This window comes from Amblyomma americanum, chromosome 2 (genome assembly GCF_052857255.1).
Source record: "Amblyomma americanum isolate KBUSLIRL-KWMA chromosome 2, ASM5285725v1, whole genome shotgun sequence".
NCBI classification, from domain to species: Eukaryota; Metazoa; Arthropoda; class Arachnida; order Ixodida; family Ixodidae; genus Amblyomma; species Amblyomma americanum.
In genome coordinates, this window is record NC_135498.1 from 98,951,335 (window position 1) to 98,956,068 (window position 4,734).

The 4,734-nt window shown below is 49.8% G+C and overlaps 1 non-coding gene across 1 annotated transcript; it reads left to right on the top strand.

Annotated features, from left to right (window-relative positions):
* The first annotated feature begins 1,846 nt into the window (after nucleotides 1–1,846).
* On the top strand, nucleotides 1,847–2,042 carry LOC144122279 (U2 spliceosomal RNA). The gene has a single exon (XR_013312884.1). It is a non-coding gene; the product is annotated as a U2 spliceosomal RNA (small nuclear RNA).
* The last annotated feature ends 2,692 nt before the right edge of the window (nucleotides 2,043–4,734 follow it).

Genomic DNA, 4,734 nt, shown 5'->3' on the forward strand with positions numbered 1-4,734 from the left:
GGGTTTTCCCGTGCGCGCCGCATTCTTGGGGCAAAGCCATTCCCTAGCATTTGCTGGGGAATGCGACCAGAGCGCGCGTTTGCTGCGCTCGCTTCGCTGCCTGGAACCAGAAGTCCAGCGGCAAGGCACAACGGATCCCCGTGCGCCTGCCGCGGAAGGTGACGAGAGCGTGCGGCTCCAACCGGTCACGACGCTGGCCGGATTCCGAAGAGCTCTGTCCGGTCCCGCAGAATTCCGCGTAACGGCCCGTTCACACTTGTCCAAAAATCCGGCGAGCGAAGCGGATTCGGCCGCTTTTGACGCCTAGCGAGGCGGAAGCGGCGCGGCGAGGGCGATCGGGCTGGACCCAAATTTTCCGCGTTCGGCGCCGCGGCGAAAAACGGCGGCGCCCTCTGACGCAGGGCCCCTCGCCTCGGAACGAATTCGTCGTTGTTGCGGCCTTGTTCAGCGCGTTCACTGGCCATAAATCGGACACCGGTACATCGCTTCGTCTCACCTCACCGATAAGGAAAATTATAAGTGATAAATTTTCTTTATTTTTTATTTTGAGTGACGATTCTGCCGCTATTAGGCCTACGAGGAGCGCCGGTTTTGTCACAGTACTAGTTCCCGTCTTGACAAGCAGATGGCGCCACTAGGCTGGGCATTTCTTTGAGAGTCTTTGCATACGCTGAACTAAAAAATGGGAATGTGCTTGCGTTTACGTACGCAAGCGTGCATACGGTTGTGGTACACAGACAGCATCAATTTATGCTCTTTTCTAACCATATCTGTGTACGCCGCGAGCGGTGACGTGGTGGCCGGGAAGTGTGTGGAAAAGGGAGAAACAGCAGCGGCGCGGCGGTTCCGCCTCGCCCGGGCGTCAACAAATGAGAACAGGTCCTAGTTTTCCCGGCGAGCGAATCCGCTTCGCTCGCCGGATTTTTGGACAAGTGTGAATAGTGCGCCGAAATCTGCCGCCGGAAAAAAATCCGCCGAATTTCGTCAGCCAATAGGAGGGCGAGTACCCGCGGCGACAAACATGGCGGCGCCCTTCGATGCAGGACGCCTCGCTTCTGACTGAATTCGTCGCTGTTACTGCCTTTTTCAGCGCGTTCACTGGCCATAAAAGAGCCAGCGGTGTTTGGCTTTGTCCTATCTCGCCCATAACAAAACGTTTGAGCGATAAATTTGCTTTAATTTTTATTTTGGGTGACGATTTTTCCCCTTTTAGGCTTAGGAAGGGCGTCGGTTTGTTGACAACAATGGTTTCTCTCCTAACCACCAGATGGCGCCACTAGGCGTTTAAAAAAAGTGAGAATGTTAGAAATGGCGTAACTTTCGACAAAATAGCTGCATTTAGCGTAACGCAAGCGTGCATACGGTTTTGGTATGTAGACAACATCGATTAACCTCTTGCCACATCTGTGTACGCTGTGAGCACACGAGACGATGAGCGGCCACGCGGTGGCCGGGAAGTGTGAACCAGACAGCATTTCGGCGGCCGCGGATTCCGCTTCCTCTCGCCGCCGAATGTCCAAGTGTGAACGACTAGCAGCGCTCCACGCGGCGGCCGTCGGCATTCATTGCTCTCGGTGCCACCAGGGGGGCCACGGGGGCCACCTGCGAAACCGTGCATCGCATTGGTTCTGAATGATCGCAATGAAAATTGCGAGAAGATTAAAGATTTTCTAGCTTCATTTCACTAGAAGACAGGCGTCCCGAAAGGCGCAGTGAGAGGATAGAGTAGGCTCATCAAAACAGTTTCTGCAGCTCGAGAGCTTTGGCGCTAGCGGCTAACGCAGTAGTCGGAGCTAGTTTGAGGGTCAACTGAGATGGCTCCGAATCGTGGGTCGTTAATTAGGTTATCGCTTCTCGGCCTTTATAACGGCTAAGATCAAAGTGTAGTATCTGTTCTTATCAGCTTAATATCTGATACGGCTCCTAATTGGAGTCAGGATGTTAAATTAATTTTTGAAAGTGGGCGGAGTGCTTGAGGCTTGCCTCACCTCTGCCGCGGGTTGACCCGGCATTGCAGTGCCGCTGGGAGCAGCCCACTCACCCCATATGGGGTGAGGCCTTCAAAAATCAAAAATCAGACCAGCTCTACTGCTCAAAGTACCAACTCCAAGCACCCTTCCTGGGCGTACGCGATCAGCGTCTGCGCATGCGGAGTGTAAGAGAAGTCAACGAACCTAGGCGAGGCGCTGAGATCTGTCCGTGGCGCACGGGCGTTCGCTTTAGGCGTCGGAAGAGGGGTCCGGTTTGTAACAATGGGAGGCTCGCGGGGACCTCGGTGACTCTTTTTAATGGCTCGAAGCTCTTCCAGGTTCCCCGACATTTTCATCGGTGGCGCACGGGCGTTCGCTTTAGGCGTTGGAAGAGGGGTCCGGTTTATAACAATGGGAGGCTCGCGGGGACCTCGGTGACTTTTTTTAATGGCTCGAAGCTCTTCCAGGTTCCCCGACATTTTCATCGCACCCCAACACTTTCTCTTCACGGCTTGAAATTCCCTCGGCTCGAGAGGCATGGAGATGCATTCCCCTTTTCGACGCCCGTTCCGGCGAGCGCCGACGCTGATCGCGTACGCCCAGGATGGACCCTTGGAGTTCGCACTTTAGAAGTGTTGAGCAGTGGCTGTCGCTACCACCACCGTACCTTGCACCGTCAGTTTAAAAATGTAAATTACCAGCAGGTGTCATCCTAATAAACCTAGCACAAAACCTGTGCGAATAGGTGACACGCGTGAAAGTGTCGAAATTCCGAGCATGGAAAACCTCGCATGCGGAATATATTTATGCATCACACACAACGCTACAAGATATCTACTAATTATTTAAAAGCATTCTTCCGTACCCCGAAGTTATTCTCTGCCGCGAAGAAAATCCCATTCCACGGACAACACTGCGTTTTGTTGTCATACTAGCTTACTTTCTTCCCCTGGTCGTTTAGGACAGCGCACTCCCACTATTCCCGGGACCTTCAGCAAACACTTTCAAAAATTAAAAAAAAAAGGCTTCTTGGGGTAAAAAATATGGCTTTTTCGGCAGCATGTGCGGCAGAGTATTACCAGTGTTTGCGGACTCCAGAAAACAAGCGAATCGTATTAAGCTGGTTAACTAACTTTTCAACTAGGAAAAGGCCCAATAGCTCTCAGATTCAGATCTCACATCTACATTTTGCTGACACCTTTTCGCCCACATAGCCTAGTAATGCATTCGCATTAAAAACGTTTCTCACCTTGCCACTGTTGGAAACTGCCGGAGTGCTACAAACCACACCAGAACAGCTAGTAGGCCACGAAGCGTGCACACCTCTTCAAGAATTTCGTAATTCAAGGCATCGGCCAGCGTAAACTGCTTGAAATGCAGAGTAGCTGGGCGGAACAACATTTCTCACCTTGCCGTCATCAGAAACCTCACTAGTATTGCGTTGAAGACCAATACAGAAACAAAAAACACGGAGTATGTGTGCTAACAATGACGCCATGCAGACGACAGTCCCCTGGTTTCCTTCTTCCTGTATGGCTTTTTGCCACATATATATTGAATTAAACACCAGCTCTACCCTTCTAATTTTGTGCGTTTCCCTAATGTGCTGCAGTATATATGAAAAAGGAATATTATTCTCAGAGTGATAGCATTGAGTATGTGAAAAGTATAGTGTATGCAATATTCAAGATGTCATACCCAATTTTATGAATTTCTTTGGAAAGTGCACTCCAACTAGCACCTGTGTTGGCAGCACCAAGGCTCCCTGGTTTAATAATTGCATCACATGCTATCATCAACTGCAGTTTCTTGTTGAAACAAAACACACAAGACTTGACTAGGTATTACCATATGAAGGGTGATGTGGCTTGCTCCCATAGCTAGGTGACGTTTCACAGGATGTTGTTTCATTCTGCAAGTATCTTGTTACCAGCTACAAATAAATAGCCACATAGCATGCCTACTGCGATTCGCAGCACTTAACTGCATGCTTGGATACATTTCGCAATGCTTGTGAGCATATTGCTGCTGCCATCAGAGTACGTTGCACACTGCTGCACAAGACTTTCTTGTGCTTCAGCATTGGGGGAGGAGGGTGGCATGTTGCTTCAACACCTGTCTTCTGACCCTCTGATTGGCCCACATGCTACAGCAGAGAACTGAATTCGCTTTCTACTAACTGCACCTGCACTGTGAGCATGTAAATACTCCAAAGGCTAGTCCACACTTGTCACCACACCCTGGCAGCAAAATGCTTCATATCAGCTTCTTCTACTAGCTCAACATCTGCATTTCAACCCGCGTTTTGCACTAATTTCCGAGGCTCAATTACATTGCACAGCGCGTGGGCTACATTTCGGTGGTTGCTACTCCATCGGGAAGGAGTAAACTTTTCTTGCTGTCATTACAATGAGCACAGCAGATGAGTGCAACCACCTTCCTTCACCATCAGTAAGCACTTGAGGCAAATTCTTTGAAATAGGCACTGTTAAATTGGCAGCATTTTCCTTTGCATCTTTGACATGTGCACTTCATACAGCAAGGCTACTTCTCCAATCGCTGTACTTGGCAACACCAATGCGGTGGGAGCAATTCTGAATCCTGGCGCACAAAACTGAGATGTGCATATGAGGTATTGATAGAAAAGCCATTGAATAAAAACAAACAATGAACCCCCAAAGACTTTGCAAGTGCTTTTACAAAAGCCAAGTGAGGCAGTTGGTAGAAAAACCATACCGGCCTACCAACCCAGAACAGCCATAGA